Raw genomic sequence first — 22,437 nt, forward strand, 5'->3', positions numbered from 1 at the left:
TCATTTCCTCTTTGCATTCTCTTTTCGCAGGCATCTGGATTTGAATTCACACCTAGTCATGGCTCAGAGGCTCGCCTCTGCTCCCCACGTCTGTGTCTCGAGTTCACATGCACTTAGTACTGCCAATCAAACATCTCTCATTTGGGTGTCTTGCATGCACCTCAAATTCCATAACATAAAACCAAACTAATTTTCCCCGAAACCTGTTCCTCCTCCTTCTGTGCTCATTGCCTTGGATAAATATCTATCACCCCAGCTCCACAGCTGTTCCCTTCTGGCTCCATCACTACTGGCCTAATTATCGCTGACATGCATACCTAAAAGATTACTCTCTGATCACAGTAGTTTTTTTCTGCCTACAGAATAAAACCCAAGTGCTTTGGGAAGTTACTCTGGGCCCTTTATAATCTGAAGGACCCAATACAATCCGAGGCTCACTGCCCTAGATCTGCAACTTAATCTTATAAAATTTGTAAATCTAACACTAAGAATAGTGCTGGACATTTGGTGGTGCTTAAAAACACTTTGTGAATTAAATCCAAATATCAGCACAGCTTAAAATTAAAGGTGCTTTTAAAAAACGTTACAGTTATAACTGAGGTCGGTTAAAAAGTCCATCTCTTATGCTTTAACCTAAACTAGTGTAAAGACAAGTTTCCATTTCCTGCGGATGTGTAGGTGATTTCTTTGGGGGAGGGGAAAGGTAATCACTCAGCAATGGCCAGTAATATTCAGTATTTAGGTCTATCTCTGGACTTGAGTTTGGTCTGAGTTTGGTGATTAAGAAGGCAGTCTCCATATGATCCAGTAATCCCACTGCTGGGCATACACACCGAGGAAACCAGAATTGAAAGAGACATGTGTACTCCAATGTTCATCACAGCACTGTTTATAATAGCTAGGACATGGAAGCAACTTAGATGTTCATCGGCAAATGAATGAATAAGAAAGCTGTGGTACCTATACATAATGAAATATCACTCAGCTATTAAAAAGAATGCATTTGAATTAGTTCTAATGAGGCGGATTAAACTGGAGCCTACTATACAGAGCGAAGTAAGTCAGAAAGAAAAACACCAATACAGTATATTAACACATATATATGGAATTTAGAAAGATGGTAACGATAACCCTATATGCGAGACAGCAAAAGAGACACAGATGTAATGAACAGACTTCTGGACTCTGTGGGAGAAGGTGAGGGTGGGATGATTTGAAAGAACAGCACTGAAACATGTATATTATCATATGTTAAATAGATCACCAGTCCAGGTTTGATGCATGAGACAGGGCGTTCAGGGTCGGTGCACTGGGACGACCCTAAAGGATGGGATGGGGAGGGAGGTTGGAGGGGGCTTCAGGACACATGTGCACCCATGGCTGATTCATGTCAATGTATGGCAAAAACCACTACAATATTGTAAAGTAATTAGCCTCCAATTAAAATAAATTAATTAATTTTTAAACAACGGCTGTCTCTGAGGTCGGACATCTACGTTCAAACACCAATTCTTTCTTTCATTAGACCTTAAAGAAAGTGAAGTTGCTCAGTCGTGACCAACTCTTTGTGACCCCACGGACTGTAGCCTACCAGCCTCCTCCATCCATGGGATTTTCCAGGCAAGAGTACTGGAGAGGGTTGCCATTTCCTTCTCCAGGGATCTTCCTGACGCAGGGATCAAACCTGAGTCTCCTGCATTGCAGGCAGACGCTTTACCATCTGAGCCACCAGGGAAGTCAAACTTTAATCATTAGACGATAGGCATGCTAATTATATCTCTAGAACAATTTTGTATCTATCAAGTTGGAATAAAGAAATTGCTTACCAAGATATTTGCCAGGATTAATTGGAATAATGCACGAAAAACATTTACACAGTGCCTGGTAGATAGTAACTGCTCTATAAATGTTAGCTACAGTCATAGCTGGCATCTATACACCTCATGTCTACATGGATATTTATGATATATAAAATTCCAGAAAGATAATAATATTATTCATCATGCATAAACATCGTGATGAGAAGAGAAATCTATTGAGAATTCTGTGGTTTTATGAGCATTGCTAATTTGGCTTATTCACAGTTCAGTTCATTTCAGTCATTCAGTCCTGTCTGACTATTTGTGACCCCATGGACTGCGGCACGCCAGGTTTCCCTGTCCACCACCAACTCCTGGAGCTTGCTCAAATCATGTCCCTTGAGTCAGTGATGACATCCAACCATCTCATCCTTGGTCGTTCCCTTCTCCTCCTGTCTTCAATCTTTCCCAGCATCAGGGTCTTTCCAATGAGTACTTCCATAGTTCTTGGCATCAGGTGGCCACAGTATTGAAGTTTCAGCTTCAGCATCAGTCCTTCCAATGAATATCCAGGACTGATTTCATTCAGGATTGAGTGGCTTGATCTCCTTGCAGTCCAAGGGACTCTCAAGAGTCTTCTCCAACACCACAGTTCAAAAGCATCAATTCTTTGCTCCTTAGCGTTCTTCATAGTCCAACTTTCACATCCATACATGACTACTGGAAAAACCATAGCTTAAAGTAGATGGACCTCTGTTGGCAAAGTAATGTCTCTGCTTTTTGGTATGCTGTCTAGGTTGGTCATAGCTTTTCCTCCAAGGAGCAAGCAGTTTTTGATTCATGGTGCAGTCACCATCTGCAGTGATTTTGGAGCCCCCAAAAATAAAGTCTCTCACTGTTTCCATTGTTTCCTCATCTATCTGTCATGAAGTGATGGGACTGGATGCCATGATCTTATTTTTCTGAATGCTGAGTTTTAAGACAACTTTTTCACTCTCCTCTTTCACTTTCATAAAGAGGCTCTTTAGTTCTTCTTTGTTTTCTGCCATAAGGGTGGTGTCATCTCCATATCTGAGGCTATTGATATTTCTCTCGGTAATCTTGATTCCAGCTTGTGCTTCATCCAGCCTAGCATTTCACGTGATGTACTCTGCATACAAGTTAAATAAGCAGAGTGACAGTATATAGCCTTGAAGTATGCTTTTCACAATTTGGAGCCAGTTCTTTGTTCCATGCCTACTTCTAACTGTTGCGTCTGCATACGGATTTCTCAGGAGGCCAGGTGGTCTGGTATTCCCATATCTTAAAGAACTTTCCACTCTTTGTTGTGATCCACACAGTCAAAGGCTGTGGCATAATCAGTAAAGCAGAAGTAGATTTTTTTCTGGAACTCTCTTGCTTTTTCGATGGTCCAATGGATGTTGGCAATTTGATCTCTGGTTCCTCTGCCTTTTCTAAATCCAACTTGATCATTTGGAAGTTCACGGTTTACCTACTGTTGAAGCCTGGCTTGGAGAATTTTAAGCATTACTTTGCTAGTGTGTGAGACGAGTGCAATTGTGTGATAGTTTGAACATTTTCTGGCCTTGCCTTTCTTTAGAATTGGAATGAATATTGACCTTTTCTAGTCTTATGGCCACTGCTGAGTTTTCCAAATTTGCTGGTATATTGAGTGCAGCACTTTCACAGCATCATCTTTTAAGATTTGAAATAGCTCAACTGGAATTCTGTCATCTCCACTAGCTTTGGTCATAATAGTGCTTCCTAAGGCCCACATGACTTCACATTCCAGAGTGTCTGACTCTAGGTGTGTGATCACACCATCGTGGTTACCTGGGTCATGAAGATCTTTTTTCTATAGTTCTTCTGTGTATTTTTGCCACCTCTTTTCAATATCTTCTGCTTCTGTTAGGTCCATACCACTTCTGTCCTTTACTGTACCCACCTTTGCATGAAATGTTCCCTTGGTATCTCTAATTTTCTTGTAGAGATCTCTAGTCTTTCCCATTCTATTGTTTTCCTCTATTTCTTTGCATTGATCACTGAGGAAGGCTTTCTGATCTCTCCTTGCTATTCTCTGGAACTCTGTGTTCAAATAGGTATATTTTTCCTTTTCTCTTTTGCCTTTGGCTTCTCTTCTTTTCTCAGGTATTTGTAAGACCTCATCAGACAACCATTTTGCCTTTTTACATTTCTTTTTCTTGAGGATGGTCTTGATCACTACCTCCTGTACAATGTCACAAACATCTGTCCATACTTCTTCAGGCACTCTTGTCTTTCAGATCTAATCCCTTGAATCTACTTGTCACTTCTACTGTATAATTGTAAGGGATTTTATTTAGGTCATACCTGAATGGTCTAGTGGTTTTCCCTACTTTTTCTTCAATTTAAGTCTGAATTTGGCAATAAGGAGTTCACGATCTGAGCCACATTCATCCTCCAGTCTTATTTTTGCTGACTGTATAGCGCTGCTCCTTCTATGGTACTAATTCTCTGTAGGTACTAAATGTTGCCTCTTCCCTGGAAACAATGCCCATGTTAATAAGTACATGTTGTAGAACTCTGAGCTACTGTTTTACGGGAGGTAAATTCCAGGTGGTTACATTGCAGCTCAGTAAACAGTTTCATCACCTGGACTCCAGTGATGAAAAACCTAGAAAATTATTGTTCCCAGGATATTTCATTATTCTTCTTTCACTTGTAGACATTGCAATTTTTTAAATGTACCAAAGATCACTGGTACATGCTTAGTCACTCTGTTCCTCAGTTTCCTTACATGTAAAATGGGGGTCATAATAATAGGAACTACTATGTAGGGGTGTTTTCAGAATTAAATGAATTAATATATTTAAAGTGTTTAAAACAAGCGACTGATCTAAGGAATTAAATAAGTCCTGACTACCACATTCACAGTAAGAATCCTTTTAGAGATAAGATTGCCTCAGAAAATCCAGAGTAGATGGATACATAGACATCAAGTAAAATAAAAAACAGATAAATAAAGACATGTAGGAAAACTGTAAAACCAGAACCCTTTCCACTTGACCCTATGAGAATATTTGACAAAAACAGCAATGTTCTGCAGTCCATGGGGTCACAGAGTCAGACACAACTTAGCAACTGAACAACAACAATGGTATCATAGATGGCTGTTTCAGTTCAGTTCAGTTCAGTCGCTCTGTCGTGTCCAACTCTTGTGACCCCATGAACCGCAGCATGCCAGGCCTCCCTATCCATCACCAACTCCTGGAGTCCACTCAAACCCATGTCCATTGAGTCAGTGATGCCATCCAACCATCTCATCCTCTGTCATCCCCTTCTCCTCCTGTCCTCAATCTTTCCCAGCATCAGGGTCTTTTCCAATGAGTCAGCTCTTCACATCAGGTGGCCAAAGTAACGGAATTTCAGCTTCAATATCAGTCCTTCCAATGAACACCCAGGACTGATCTTCTTTAGGATGGACTGGTTGGATCTCCTTGCAGTCCAAGGGATTCTCAAGAGTCTTCTCCAACACCACAGTTCAAAAGCATCAATTCTTCTGCACTCAGCTTTCTTTATAGTCTAACTCTCACATTCATACATGACCACTGGAAAAGCCATAGCCTTGACTAGATGGACCTTTGTTGGCAAAGTAATGTCTCTGCTTTTTAATATGCTGTCTAGGTTGGTCATAACTTTACTTCCAAGGAGTAAGTATCTTTTAATTTCATTGCTGCGGTCACCATCTGCAATGATTTTGGAGCCCAGAAAAATAAAGTCAGCCACTCTTTCCACTGTTTCCCCATCTATCTGCCATGAAGTGATGGGATCAGATGCCATGATCTTAGTTTTCTGAATGTTGAGCTTTAAGCCAACTATTTCACTCTCCTCTTTTACTTTCATCAAGAGGCTCTTTAGTTCTTCTTCACTTTCTGCCATAAAGGTGGTGTCATTGGCATCTCTGAGGTTATTGATATTTCTCCCAGCAATCTTGATTCCAGCTTGTGCTTCCTCCAGCCCAGCGTTTCTCATGATGTACTCTGCATATAAGTTAAATAAGCAGGGGGACAATATACAGCCTTGACGTACACCTTTTCCTATTTGGAACCAGTCTGTTTTTCCATGTCCAGTTCTAACTGTTGCTTCCTGACCTGCATATAAGTTTTTCAAGAGGCAGGTCAGGTGATCTGTTATTCCCATCTCTTTAAGAATTTTCCACAGTTTATTGTGATCCACACAGTCAAAGGCTTTGGCATAGTCAATAAATCAGAAATAGATGATTTTCTGGAACTCTCTTGCTTTTTCAATAATCCAGCAGATGTTGGCAATTTGATCTCTGGTTCCTCTGCCTTTTCTAAAACCAGTTTGAACATCTGGAAGTACACGGTTCACATATTACTGAAGCCTGGCTTGGAGAATTTTAAGCATTAATTTGCTAGCCTGTGAGATGAGTGAAATTGTGCGGTAGTTTGAGCATTCTTTGGCATTGCCTTTCTTTGGGATTGAAATGAAAACTGACCTTTTCCAGTCCTGTGGCCACTGCTGAGTTTTCCAAATTTGCTGGCATATTGAGTGCAGCGCTTTCATAGCATTGTCATTCAGGATTTGACATAGCTCAACTGGAATTCCATCACCTCCACTAGCTTTGTTTGTAGTGATGCTTCCTAAGGCCCACTTGACTTCACATTCCAGGACGTCTGGCTCTAGGTGAGTGATCACACCATTGTGATTACCTGGGTCATGAAGATCTTTTTTGTACAGTTCTTCTGTGTATTCTTGCCACCTCTCCTTAATATCTTCTGCTTCTGATAGGTCCCTACAATTTCTGTCCTTTTTTGAGCCCACCTTTGCATGAAATGTTCCCTTGGTATCTCTAATTTTCTTGAAGAGATCTCTAGTCTTTCCCATTCTATTGTTTTCCTTTATTTCTTTGCATTGATCACTGAGGAAGGCTTTCTTATCTCTCCTTCTTATTCTTTGGAACTCTGCATTCAAATGGGTTTATCTTTCCTTTTCTCCTTTGCTTCCCTTTTTTTCTCAGGTATTTGTAAAGCCTCCTCAGACAGCCATTTTGCTTTTTTGCATTTCTTTTAACATATGTTTAAGGAAGTAAAACTTTACACAGAGAGTTTGTACATTTTGGAGCTTAAAATGTGTACAAAGAAAATTTGAATGCTCACTTGAAACTATTTTGCTTTTCTTTCATCTTAAAAAATGGGCTTCCCTGGTGGCAAAGTAATAAATATCCCCCCAAAAGCATTTGTTTTCCTAATTGATCAAGAATTTCTCTGCTATGTGTGGAATTAAAGAGGCAAATATATTCAGAATTTATATTCCCACCATCAGTGGTTTATGTTTTTTGCAACAATCAAGTTACCTGGAGGGTAAAATCCTTTTATATTTCCCTTTACATCCTGGAAGTTATTCTGAATTGACTGATCAGACACTCCAGGGACACTTGCTGAAGATACTCTGTTCTGAGAGCCCACTCTAAACCTATTGATCAGAACTCTCAAGATGTCTTCAAGGAATCTGTATGTCTAACAAGCATCCCAGGAATTCCGGTAACCATTTGATTTGGGAGCTGTTACTTGCATGCCTGGTAAAAGATTCAGTACATAATGGGCATTAGGTAGAAAGCAATTTAAAATGTGAAGTTAGAACTGCTTATTTCAACCTCTGGTTCTACTACTTACCAAGAGGACGAGTTTAGACACTGTTATCTTTAAAAATCATCAATTTCCTCAACTGCAAAAGGGAACTAATCATACCTATCTTATAGGATTACTGTGAAATTAAAATCAAAAGTAAAGCGCCAAACACAGTGCCTGAAACAAAGTATCTGAGTAATAAATGTTAGTCCTTTATAAAGGTAATATTATTTTCAATAAATACAGATGGAACAGAGGACATAATTTTTGCATGGAATGACATTTGAAAAAGTCCTTAAATACTATTCTTCTGGTTCCCAGGAATTCCATATAGAGAGATGGATTTAATATTTTTGCCTTTTGCTCACCTGTTAGCACTAACATCAATGCAATGATGTTTTGTAGACTGTCTGTTGCTAGAGCAACACTTTTGGAAGCCTCTTTTTGTCTCTGTGCATAAAATGGAACGAGGACATTAGTATTCGGACAATGATATATTTGGAAGGAATTCTTTAAAATAAACTTCAAATCAAAACATTTTATAAGAATGCTGACATAATTACGTGAAAATTTCTTTAAGAATTAGACAGGATTCCTTGGAGAAAAGGAGTTGTTGTTTGCTAAGTCATGTCCAACTCTTTGCAACCCCATACACTGTAGCACATCAGGCTCCTCTCTCCTCCACTGTTTTCTAGCGTCTGCTCAAATTCATGTCCATCGAGTCAGCGATGCTAGCTAACAATCTCATCCTCTGCTGCCCCCTTTTCCTTTTGCCTTCAATCTTTCCCAGCATCAGTCTTTTCCAATGGCCTGGCTCTTTGCATCAGGTGACCAAAGTATCGGAGCTTCAGTAACAGTCCTTTCAATGTACAGCGTTGATTTCTTTTAGGATCGACTTGTTTGATTTCCTTGCTGTCCAAGGGACTCTCAAGGAGAAGAGGAGTAGAGAATACCAATGGGAGTTTTGTTATTCACTCCACGTAGTCTGTTTCCATTAGCTGACCCATCCTAAGGCACCTTGTATTACTCCTTTAAAAATGCCCCATCTGCTTTTTTTTTTCCCATCTGCATTTTTTAACAAGAAAAAGATCTAATAAAATTGTTATCTCATTGATAACAATGCACCTCACTTATCAACTTCCCATTGTTTAGTTGTCTTTGAAACTCAGAGTTTCAGAGAATATTGATCCAGTCAACTTACACAGAGGAAAGTACTTTACATAATGAAGTTGGTTGTTTTATATTCACACAAGATAAAAGTGTCAATTAAGGTATCAAGTAAACTGCCCATATAGACTCCTTATCATGAAATATTAGCATTTTCAAGATCATTAACCTTCTAGTTCTATCATTGTGCCATGAAATTAAACTAAAAAGCAAATGTAATCTCTTATTTCAATTTAGCATTGAGGGAGGAAAGAATCTATAAGAAACCTGTAACCTTCCAAAATGAGCAGTCAGAAACCTACACTGGACACAAAGAGATTGGCCCTGGAACTGTGGGGAGGCGGGTGCTGCAGGAGCCAGGATTCTGGGCTTGGATGGAGCTGATTTCCTGTCTAAGTCCGTACCACCTGCTACCTAATATGACTGTAGGCACACCACTTACTTTCTCTGGACATCAGGGTTTTTTGGTCTGTCAATTTTTCAAATAGAAAAATAATTATGGTGCAAGTTTATTATAAAGATTAAATGATATAAAATCTATTATTCTTTCAACAGTGCCTGACATATAATGTGTGAATAGTAGTTCTTATTGGCTCAAACCAAACGTTAGCACAAAGAATAAATTTCATTAAAAATTGAAAATATATCTTTCTATACAAATACTAAGCACTCCATGGCTTTAGGTGCCCATAGGAAGAGTTATAATTGAATATTTTATGGAAATATTACCACATCAATTGCAATTGATGACCGATGTGGATAGTGTATTCTACAAAAACAGAATACTGTTATTCTATTTAAGCTCCACACTATGTAAGGTACAGTCCCTGGCACAGTGGAGACAATGATACAACCATGGCCTCTGTCCTTGTTGTGTTTACAGTCAGGTGGAGAAGTAGATTATGATAATAAATAATAGACATAAATGTCATAATTGCAAATCCTATGCTTCTCTGACCACACACTCCCTGGAAATGGTGGATATTTTGAGATTCAAAATTTCAAAACTTGTCTGGCCTTGATCCAAGTTTTATTTTTAAGAACAACGTGGGTTCTAGAGCATGGAGCTCATTCTATTACAGCTGAGCTAAGATTAGATTTAATCATTTATATGTAATCTCTTAGGAATTCAATGTTCAATATTAAAAACTGAATGAATTATTGGTGCATCAATGAATTACATTTACATTTATTAATTAGGCTTCAAGTACATAATATATAAATTATTAATTCAATATGTATATTTTCCCAGAAATGCTGTCTGATAAATTTGAGAAACTGTGTTTCAATCAAGCCCCAATTTCAGTCAAGTCCTCATCACAATCTATTTCACAGTCTCCTCTTTAGAATAATAACAATAGCAATGTAACTGCCTCACAATTGCCTGAGCCCACTTATTTTGTAGCAGAAAATATAGTTGAAGAGTACTCTAGACAACAGAAAATTGTGATTTTGTAAAGGAGAAGCATAATTTAGATTGCATGTATTCATAAACACTTCCTGAGGAAATAATTCTCTGAATCCTAAAGAATTAATACTTTTGACTCATGCTGAAGGAGGAGTATTTCTCACAACAAGATCATAAGGGTAAATGTATTAAACAAGTGTGTTCATGCATTTTAAGAATTTTTGTATGCATGCTTAGTCATTCAGACATGTTTAATTCTTTGCAACCATATGGACTGCAGCCTGCCAGGCTCCTCTGTCTATGGAAACTTCCAGGCAAGAATACTGGAATGATTTTCTATTTCCTACTCCTGGGGATCTTTTTTAGGTGGTAAGAAATGTGGTGGGAGATAAGGACAATGGCGTTGGCTGAGGCCAGATTGTGTAGCATCTTGAAGGCTGTTATGGACTCTATCCTAACAGCACAGGAAACCTATCAAAGAACATAATCCATGGGTCAGAGAGACTAAGCCAAGTTCTGCTTTAACAATAAAACAATTTCCAAAGTGCTCAGTTCAGTTCAGTCACTCAGTTGTGTCTGACTATTTGCAACCCCAGGGACTACAGCACGCCAGGCTTTCCTGTCCATCATCTACTGCCAGAGCTTGCTCAAACTCATGTCCATTGAGTTGTTGATACCATCCAACCATCTCATCCTCTGTCATCCCCTTTTCCTCCCGCCTTCAATCTTTCCCAGCATCAGAGTCTTTCCAATGTGTCAGCTCCTCGCATCAGGTGGACAAACAACTGGAGTTTCAGCTTTAGCATCAGTCCTTTCAATGAATCTTCAGGACTGATCTCCTTTAGGATTGACTGGTTGGATCTCCTTGCAGTCCAAGGGGCTCTCAAGAGTCTTCTCCAACACCACAGTTTGAAAGCATAAATTCCTTGGTGCTCAGCTTTCTTTATAGTCCAACTCTCACATCCATACATGACTACTGGAAAAATCATAGCTTTGACTAGATGGACATTTATTGGTAAAGTAATGTCTCTGCTTTTTAATATGCTGTCTAGGTTGGTCATAGCTTTTCTTCCAAGGAGCAAGTGTCTTTTAATTTCATGGCTGCAGTCGCCATCTGCAGCGATTTTGGAGCCCCCCAAAATAAAGTCTCTCACTGTTTCCATTGTTTCCTCATCTATTTGTCATGAAGTGATGGGACTGGATGCCATGATCTTAGTTTTCTGGATGTTGAGCTCTAAGCCAACTTTTTCACTCTCCTCTTTCACTTTCATCAAGAGGCTCTTCAGTTCTTCTTTGCTTTCTGCCACAAGGGTGGTGTCACCTGCACATCTGAGGTTATTGATATTTCTCCCGGTAATCTTGATTCCAGCTTGTGCTTAATCCAGCCTGGCATTTCACGTGATGTACTCTGCATACAAGTTAAATAAGCAGGGTGACAGTATACAGCCTTGAAATATGCCTTTCACAATATGGAACCATTCTGTTGTTCCATGTCTGGTTCTAACTGTTGCATCTTAACCTGCATACAGATTTCTCAGGAGGCAGGTAAGGTGGCCTAGTATTCCCATATCTTGAAGAATTTTCTACAGTTTGTTGTGATCTACACATTCAAAGGCTTTGGCATAGTCAATAAAGCAGAAGTATATTTTTTTTCTGGAACTCTCTTGCTTTTTCGATGGTCCAATGGATGTTGGCAATTTGATCTCTGGTTCCTCTTCCTTTTCTAAATCCAGCTTGAACATCTCGAAGTTCACGGTTCATGTCCGGTTGAAGCCTGGCTTGGAGAATTTTGAGCATTACTTTGCTAGCATGTGAGGTGAGTGCAATTGTGTGATAGTTTGAACATTCTTTGGCATTGCCTTTCTTAGTGACTATCAAAACAATGGCATACTTCTTGGCTCACATTAAATATCTATTATGACTTCACTGTGCTTCTGCTCTGTCTGCTTAATTCCAGGACCACAGCTGAAGGAGAAAGAAGTCTTGCCACCCAAGTGACCAAGGAAAGAAGAGTGATGACAAAGTCTGTCAACAACTCTTCTTAAAAATTAATTTTGATTAGAGCATAGTTGATTTATACTGTTGTGTTAGTTTTTGCTGTATAACAAAATGAATCAGTTGTACATATACATATATCCCCTTTTTTAGACTATTTTTTCACATAGATCATTACAGAGTACTGAGTAGAGTTTGCTGTGCTATAGAGTAGGTCCTTATTAGTTATCCATTTTAAAGTTTAAATGTATAAAAGTTTCTTCAAAAGTGTCACATATTGCTGCTACTCACATCTCATAGTCAAACAATTGATAGGGCTAAACTTGATCACAACAGAGTCAAAAACAAAATTCCTGCCCAAGCAAACACTATGAGAGCAGCAGAAATTATTTTTGAGCCATAATAAAATGTGACACAAAGCAGAGGAATGAGAACAGTAAGCTTATATTTTTGAAAGATTAGTAACTTCAGGACAGAGAAGAAGGACACTAAGCTGATAAGTGGGGAAACCAGTCAGAAGTTTGCTGTAAGGCTGAAGCTTAGAGAAAACAGACACTCTGAGATGGTTGCAGAAGTAAGAAGCAAGCTGGAGAGACACAGGATATACTTTGGTGGTAGAATGGACAGGATGACTTTGTTTCAAAGCTGAATAGCAGTGACATATGAACGGCAATAGCTCAGGGAGTTTGGACCGGACATTTGACATTTACTATTTAAATTGTACAAAAGGAGAAAGATGTGAATGTAGAACAAATGCAAGAGTTATCTCAGCGGAAATGTTCACTAGTGAACCTTGGGAGCAGGTGACCACTTTCTGGCTTCCCTGGTAATTCTACACTGGAAGAGCTCAGTGTAGAATCCAAGATACCTGAAGCAATCTACTTAATCATGATGACCCACCTCAGTTCCCTCATTTTTCAAATTGGGACTATACTACCTACCCTTCCTAATGCAGAAGTGTGAAAAATTTTAAATGTAAAGTCTTCAAACTTATAGAATAATTTTCTCTCTACAAACCACTTCAAAGAATAAATGATAGAATTCCCTTAGAAGGCAATGTGATACAGGAGAAAGCGGCATTAAATCTGACATGGAAAGATCCTGATTTAATTTTGATGTGAATTTAATCTATTTATCTTAATAAATTTAAGTACCCCTTATAATAAAAATATAACCTTAGAAAAATTATTTAGGTTTTCAGAACACCAATGTTACCATCAACAAAAATAAAATTACCTGCTTGCTGTTATGAGAATTAAATGAGATGATGACTGATAGCCCCTAGTCCAGGATTAGTTGAGTATGAATGGCTTGAAATTATCAGATTATGTAATTTTTAATTAACATTATTATTTTGAGATACTTGTAGGTTCACATTAGTTTGTAAGAAATAATCCAGAGAGATTTACATTTACTCAGTTTTCCCAATGGTAACATTTTGCAACACTAAAGTACAGTGTACCAATCAAGATACTGGCATTTATTTGGTCAAAATGCAGAGTATTTTCATCATCACAAAGGATCCCTCATGGTATCCTTTAAAAATCCCACTTCTCTCTCAGCTCCAGCCCCTTAATCCCTGGCAAATACTTAATCCGTTTTCCATTTCTATAAATATGTCATGTAAGGAATGTTATATAAATGGAATTATAATGTGTGTAATCTTTGGGATTAGTTTTTTCACTCTGCATAATTCTCTAGAGATTCATCCAGGTTTTGCTGTGTATATCAATAGTTTATTCCTTTTTCTTGGAGAGTGGCATACCATGATATGAATCATTCAACCATTTAAGAACATATGGGTTATTTCCAGTTTGGGGTATTATGAATATAGCTTCATAAATATTCATTAACAAGTTTCTAAGAAAACATAAATTTTCATTTCTCTAGGAAATTTATCCATAGGTATAACATTCCCCCATGGAGTATAGAGATATTGTAATTGCATTAAAAAAAGAGAAAAACTATCAAACACTTTTCCAGAGTGGCAGTATGATTTTTACATGCCCACTGGCAATGTATGAGTAATCTAGTTTCTCTTCATCCTTGCTAGTGTATGATGGTGTCACTTTTGTTTAAGCCATTCTGAGAGGTGTGCATTGATATCCCATTGTGGTTTTAATTTGCCTTTTCCTGATGGCTAATAATGTTGATCTTTCCATGAGCTTATTTGCCAACCATATATCCTTCCTAGGGAAATATTTCTTTGTGTCTTTTGTTCATTTTCTAATTAGATTACGTTTGAGATTTTGTAAGTTCTTTATATATTCTAGATACTAGTCCTTTGCATGATATATGGTTTGCAAATACATTCTTCCACTCTAGCTTGTTTATCCTTATACTGAGGTCTTTCATAAAACAAAATTTTGAAATTTTGATGAAGTCCAATTTATCAATTTTTCCTTTTATGGATCATGATTTTGCTGTCAACAACAAACTCTGTTTAAAATTCTTTTCCAAGCTTCCATTTCCCAGAAATTTCTCTGGCTCCTTAAGCTTTATAGTTTTTCATTTTACATTTAAGTTGATTCATTTTGAGTTAATTTTTGAAAGGTATGATTCACCTCAAGTTTCACTTTACTGCAGTAGGTGTCAAATTGCTCCATCACTACTTGCTGAAATTGGCATCTTTCCTCTATTGAATTGCTTTTGCACAGTTAAAAAAAAAATCAGTGGAGAAGATTTTTGTAGATCTATTTAGAGGTTCTATATTCTGTTCATTTCATCTATGTCTCTCCACCAACACCACAATATATTGGATACAATAGTAATATAATGATCCAAGACATCAGGTAGGCTGATTCCTCCCACTGTATTCTTATTTTTCAAAATTGTGTTAGCTACCCTAATACCTTTGCCTTTCCATGTTAGAAAATTTTAATCTAGATATACAAAAATGTTTCTGGGATTTTGATCATAATTGCCTTAAAATTATATATCAACTTGAGGAGAACTGGCATCTTCACCATATTTATTCTTCCAATCCAGGAACACCTCATTTCTCTCTGTATATTTAGATATTCCTTGATTTATCTCATCAGCAATTTGTGATTTTTAACATATACACCCTGCACAGTTTTTGTTACATTTTATCTAAATATTCCCATTTTGTGAGCAATTATAAATGCATTTTTAATCTCAGTGTTCATATATTCACTTATAGTAAATTGAAATATAATTGGTTTGATTTTTGTATGTTAGTCTTGTATTCAGCAACCTTGCTGAATTCAGTTATTAGCTCCAGGAGTTATTATTATTATATATTCCTTGGAATTTTCTACATAGACTATCATGCCATATGCACATAGGAACAGTTTTCTTTCTTCTGGTCTATATGCCTTTTTATATACTTTCCTTGCCTATTGCACTGACTAAATTTCCCATCACTATGTTAGTAAGAATGGGAGAGCAGTTATCCTTGCTTTATCCCTGACCTTAGCATACAGTCTTTTACCATTTAAGTATGATGTCAGTTGCAAGTTTTCTATAGATGTTCTTTATCAAGTTATAGAAGTCTCCCTTTCTTCCTGTTTTTCTGATAGTTTCTTTTTATTATCATGAATGAGTATTGGATTTTTAAAAATGATTTTCCTCCACCAATGGATATAATTATGTGATTTTTTTCTTTTTTAGCCTGTTAGTTACAGTGGATTATACTGATTTTTGAATACTGAACCAACTTTGTATCCCTGGAAGAAACTTCACTTGGTTATGGCACATAACTCATTGTACATCTCTGAACTCTACTTGCTAATATTCCATTAAGGATTTTTGCATCTATATTCATAAGAGATACTGGTCTGCTGCTTGTTTATGTACTGATTTGTCTGGTTTTCATGTTGGAGTAACACTAGCATTGTACAATGATATAGAAAGTGATATTTCCTCTTCTATTTTTTGGAAGAAATTGCAGATAATTGGTGTTAATTCCTCTTTAAATGTTTGCTAGAAATTTCCAGTACAACCTCCTGGGCCTGGCAATTTCTTTTAGTGAATTTCTAAATTATGAAGCAAATTCCCTTAAGAGTTATAAAGTTATTCAAATGATCTATTTCATATTGTGCAAGTGTGGCATTTTGCATTTTTCAACTGTTATTTTTCATTTCATCTAAGCTGTCAAATATATGAGTGCAGAGTTGTATATGGTATTCCCTTATTATGCTTTCAACATCTAAAGACCTGTTGTGATTTCTTATTTAATTTCTGATATTGATAATTTACATCTATCCCTTTTTTTGGTCAACCTTGTCACAGATTGGTCAGTTTTACTGATCTTTTCTAACAGTGAAATTTTTATTTTATTAAAATAAAATAATTATTTATGATGCTTCTTTATTGCTTTCCTATTGTCATTGGTTTCTGGGTTTATCTTTATGCTTGCTTTGTATTTATTTTGCTTTGCTTTTTCTAGGTTCTTGGAGGAGGAGCTTAATTAGATTTGAGACTTTTCCTGTTTTTAATTGTGTACATTTAATTCTGTAGCATCCCTCTTAAGTACTGCTTTTCTGAATACCACAGATTATAAAGTTGTTTTTTTCTTATTTTTGTTTAGTTGAATGTACTGTTCAATTTCCTCTTTCCAAAGAGGCCTCCACTGATGCTCAGAGAAATTGATTTTCCCAAAACCACATATACCTATGTGTAGCAAGTGGCACAGATTGGATTGGAGCTCAACTAGTCCAAAGCTTTGACTCCTAAAGTCTATTCTTGCTGCTTCCCTAGATCTCTGTGGCCAGGTTCAGTGTGAATGATATGGACAGGAGTCCTCATTGCTGGTTACTGCTCCCCATGTGGCTTCCACCATGGGTGGTGGGGAGGGGTGGTTTTATCTAGCGGTGCATTTCTGAGAGTCTCCTCCTATACTACCCCAGTGGGGTAATGCCTCATTCCATCTGCCTCTTCTCCCTGGCCCTTTGCCTAGAGACACTAGGCTTTTGTTGTGCTTATTTAAATATTGCCTGATGGTATTTCCAAGTAGCCAGGTCCTCCTGCTGCAAGTCTGGGAGACATATGAGGCAAAAAGAAGACTCAAGGAGCTCAAAGGTGTTCGTTGGTCCTTGGGTCCTAAAGTTCCTACTCTGTCCCTCTTTTATCTTTCAGAAACTTCTTCAGTTTTTTCTTTAAAACATCCAGGATTTTGACTTCTACACAGCAGGAAAAACAGGGAAAGGTATGTCTCCTTCATCATCTTGGAAGCAAAAGTCCATATTGTACCAATTTTCAAAATTTTAATAAACAGAATTTTCTTTAGAATTAACATATTTGAAAGGAGCATGCATTCTCCCACACTAAAATAGAAACAATATTTCCTTTTTTGGAGATTTAATTCCACATCACCTAACTTTATATTGATGGTTCTTACCAGCTGTTTTTCAATGATAAGAAGCATTTTATTGCAAGTATGTCATCAGACATATTTCATTTCAGATATGATCAAAAAATTTCACTTAAAAAAATACTTAGTATGGAGAAAATCATAGGACACCTATTCAAACATTGCCTTGGAGCTGATAGTATAAGGATATTCTGGCCATAAAGTACCAGAGCCATTTGGTCAAACCCAGAGATGAAGGTGCAAATGTACCCTGCAGTTCTCAGAATCAGCTGTGTTTGTGAGACTGACACTGGTTTAGCGACAAACATTCACTTGATAGCAGAGTCGGAGCTGCCATTAATTTTAAAGCAGTTGATGACTTCCACTGTTAAGTGCCATTATCACAAAATGATACAACACTTATCACAGCAGTTGCTGCCAACATTCTCCTTCTCTCGCATCCCAGGCTGTGTGACTTCCAGGTGATGAGGATCAGATTGCTTTCAGTGAGAAGTGGTTGATATATTATGACAGAAAACATATCCCATTGTTCCTCTACTGATAAGGTGCCACAAATTCAATATAACTGAGTCTGATGGAGACTTCCAGGTTCAATGCAAAGATTGTTCAGTTCTTTGCATATATAATCCATTAACCTCCACTCCCATTCCAGTAGTTGACAGATTAAATAGATCACCTCACATTCCCCCTTAATCTTGGTACAGCATCAGTAGGATGGCCAGATTTAACAAATGAAAGTTCAGAACACCCAGTTAAATTTGAATTTCAAATGAACAGCACATCATGTTTTAGTGTAAGTCCATCCCAAATATAGCATGAGACAAACTTATATCCAAAAGTGTCTATTGTTCATATGAAACCTGATTTAACCAGGCTTCTTAGATTTTATCCAGCAGCCCTATATCAGAATCCTTAACACTGCACCGTCAGGAATCAACTGTCAATCTGTTGGAATCTGACTGTTACAAATATACCATGTAGGGTGTCAGAAGTAGAGAAAAGAGAGGACAAGTGGGAGTTTTAGAGCAGGGAATGACATAATGAATTTATGTCTAAAAAATGAGACACTGGCAGCATATTTCTGTAACAGTAAAGTAAAGCAATCTCCATATTTCCTACCTGATGCAGCAAAATCTCTGAATATATTCCAGTTACATGTTAGTCACTGAAACATTATTACTAAAGACCAAGGGTGTGTGTGTGTGTGTGTGTGTGTGTGATTGTGTTTTTTCGCTAATAAGTGGTATGGTGTGTGCTAAATCGCTTCAGTCGTGTCTGACTCTTTGCTACCCCATGGACTGTGGCCCACCAGGCTCCTCTGTCCATGGAATTCTCTAGACACGAATACTGGAGTGGGTTGCTATGCCCTCCTCCAGGAGATCTTTGCTAATATAATGGTTCACAAAGCATAATCCCCAGACCAACAGCAGCATCACCTGTGAACACCTTAGAAATGCAAATTACCAGGTCCCTCCCCCCACACCCCAAGACCTTCTAAGTCAGAAATTCTGGAGTGAGTGCCCAGGAATCTAGACCTAAAAACTCTTCAGGAAATCCTGGTGTATACTCAGATCTGAGAACTGTTATCCCATCAGCACAGCAAAGAACAGTTGTTGCCCTGTTAGAGAAAATTCTTAAAAGAGAAAACTTCTTTTATTCTTCTGCCTACTTAGTGTTCTATAAGTTAAATCAGAAAAGTCAGTGAACCTACAGCTGGCTTTTAATTTCAGTTAGATATCAACTCAGTACAAATCCAAAATCTTCCCACAGAAAAGGTATAAACCCTGAGTGAATGAATGCCATGTCTTCTCCTTTTTTTAATCCCTGGTGGGGAGGAAGGTGACCAATGCTCTCTCTGCTGCCTGATCAGTGGTCAAACCTGGTTATCATGACCTCCCCAAGCATAAGTCATGCACAGAGGGTCCAGTTTCTAGATTCAATGTCCTCTTTAGCTCAATCAATAATAGTTATAACTGTTCTCTTAACTAACTCAACACATCAAGTCAGACAGACATTGTCACTATCTTAAATTCACCTTTGTACCAGCTTTCTTGGAAAAAAAAAAAAAAAGACAAAAACAAAATAAACAATAACCACAAAATGAAGACACAACTCCAAACAGATTTCACTTTTACATACTTAACACTAATAAATCGGCATCTTCCACATGTATTGTTTTTAATTCACATCAGAAGAGGAAAGATTTTCTACCTCCAATTTATGAATAAGATCAGATTAAGATTGCCTATGTAATTTACTTGAGATCACATAGTAATACAGGGTGATTCCCATTCTTTTGTTTTAAATTCATGAAGAGTGAGCCCAGGAAACCATAGGCCCCGACCCTTGACCCTAATAAAAGCACAACCTCAGACCTGCACTCTCTTTCTTTATACCTGGGGCCACAACCAGGTATGTCATTTAATTTCCAGGACTTGTAGGTAATAAACTCCTTCCCAAAGCTTCCTGGTGGTTATTGCTGAAGTGCACTCTGCAGTCTAACAGGAGCCACAAGGGCTGGTCCAGCCTCAATATTGGTTATCGATCGGCTGAGACAGGTTTGAAACAGATACACTATAGAAAACCATGGATGAACTTTGAGGATGGAGCTGAATGATCAAATTTGAGTATTTGATTATTTTGGTGGGAGAATGGAAATGAAATAAGGAAAAATTGATAAAAAAAAAATTGATCTTAGCAGTTCAACTGGGAAAAGTCTAAGTAAATTCACTGGTTTCAGGGATAGAGAGAAGAGAGAAAGGATATGAGAGATAAATAACAGAATGGATAGGACTTGCGCTTATCAAATACAAAATTTCAGAAGGCAGGAAAGATTTGTATTTATATGTATTATTTTGTATACCAGTATTGTCACTTAGCAATATACTTATGGATATAAAGCAATGATTTTAAATATTATTATATAAAATAATTTAAGAATTATATACCATTATAAAGATGAACTATGATTTGTGGAACCAAATCTCTACTTTCTCTCAACTTTTAAATGTCTCATAAGTAATATTACAGCTAATATCCTTGAATATATATTTGCACACTTCTCTGATTATTTCAGTATTTCCTTAGAATTAATTCAGACTGGATAAAATATAAGTAGATGTTATGGATTTTCTTTTGCTAAAAATTTTTTCCATATTGCCATGTTTGCCCCCTTGAGAGTTTTGTTTCTTTTATTAATTTAAACATCTACCAACCATGTTTGACAGAGGCTATGTATTTACTCTCTCCCAGAGTACTGACATTCTTAAAGATTATATATCTCTTACAGGTAAAAAATGACAAAAACTGTTGTTTTATTTACATTTCTTTAATTATCATTATATTGAACAGTTTTGTGTGATGTTTACGACCTTTTGTGCATCTTCCTTCTTGCAAGGCTGAGTATCATGCTTCATGCCCATTTTGCTATTAGGTCTTTTCTCTCATTGAATCTTAAAAAAGTTATTACACACAAGTGTTATGACTCTTTGTCAGTAACCCTTACACATATTTCCCCAACATTTTACTTTTTTATTTTTATGCTGTATTGTATACTAGATGTTTATACCCACCAAATCCATATGCTGAAATGCTCAATTTCCAGATGGTATTTGGAGACTGAGCACCCGGGAGGTAATTAAAGGAGCACTTACGAATGTAATTAGCACCCTTATTAAAGAGAACCCACAAGACTCCCTCATCCCTTCTGTGACGTGAGGTCATAGCAAGAAGATGGCCATCTATGGACCAGACATGGATTTTCCAGCCTCCAAAATTGTGACAAATAATTGTTTGTCATTTAAGCCATCCAGTTTATGATAGTTTTGCTACAAAGCAACCTAAATAGACTAAGACATGCTTTCTTTCTGATTCATGAAAGTATTCATTTTTATCGTTTAACCTATCAGCTTTTCTCCTATGGAAAATGCCTTGCATGCCAGGTTAAAAAAAGTTTACTTCAAAATTTTGTGAACATTTAGTATATTTTCTTTTAGTACTTTTACTGTTTATGTAAATAGTCAATTCATATTAAATTTATTTGGAAAAATATGAAATAGGGATCTATATTCATTCTTTATGCCATACACTTTGTTATTGAATTAACATGATATTTGAAACCACAACAGGTTTGAATAATGACTAAAATTACCAGGTAGAAGAGAGAGAATCTATTTACTGAGAAAGTTTCTCTTATTTCTCAATTGTAAGATGGAAAGGTTATGGATGAAAGCCTGATTTGAGCTGATTCACAACAGAACTGCAGGGAGGCTTGGAGATAAAAATGTGAGCAATTCTTTTGAAGAGTTCTGCTCTAAGCTGCAGCAAAGAAATCTGGTAGCAGCTGGGAGAAGTGCAGTCAGAACTTCTGAGTTCTCTGAAATAATTCTTCACACAGTTTTGCTTTGTTTGTTTTCCTGAAGGTTGAATGAACAATTCTAAATGAGAGGTGTGGATACACACTGAAAGATAATGGCTCCTGTCATGCATGTAATCTCTCTTCCTCTCCAAGACCTCCTGAAAAGGATTATAAAAATATGTAAAACAAATAGACGTACAGCACAGGAAAATACAGAACTATGTAATTTGCAGGACAAGCATTTTGACAATTTTTTAGAAGATAGAATGTACGTGCATGATGACTTAATCAGGGCAGAAGAGATCACAAACACTTCAAACAAGCACATAACTGCACAGTGTAGAAATGAGCAAGACGTGGCCAAGAGACTCCAAGCAGGAGCTTGTTCAGAACAGTAAACTGGGTGGATAAGAGAAGGAGTGTCTACATGGGTGCCTGGGGCCCTCAACATTTACTAATCATTATAGAAGACTTAAACTGAAGAAAGTAGAGAAAACCACTAGACCATTCAGGAATGACCGAAATCAAATCCCTCACAATTACACAGTAGAAGTGACAAATATTTTCAAGGGATTAGATCTGATAGAGTGCCTGAAGAACTGTGAACAGAGGTTCATGACATTTTACAGGAGGTGGTGATCAAAACCACCCCTAAGGGGGAAAAAATGCAAAAAGGCAAAATGTTTGTCTGAGGAGGCCTTACAAATAGCTGAGAAAAGAAGAGAAATGAAAGGCAAAGGAGAAAG

This window comes from Cervus canadensis, chromosome 5 (assembly GCF_019320065.1).
Source record: "Cervus canadensis isolate Bull #8, Minnesota chromosome 5, ASM1932006v1, whole genome shotgun sequence".
NCBI lineage: Eukaryota > Metazoa > Chordata > Mammalia > Artiodactyla > Cervidae > Cervus > Cervus canadensis.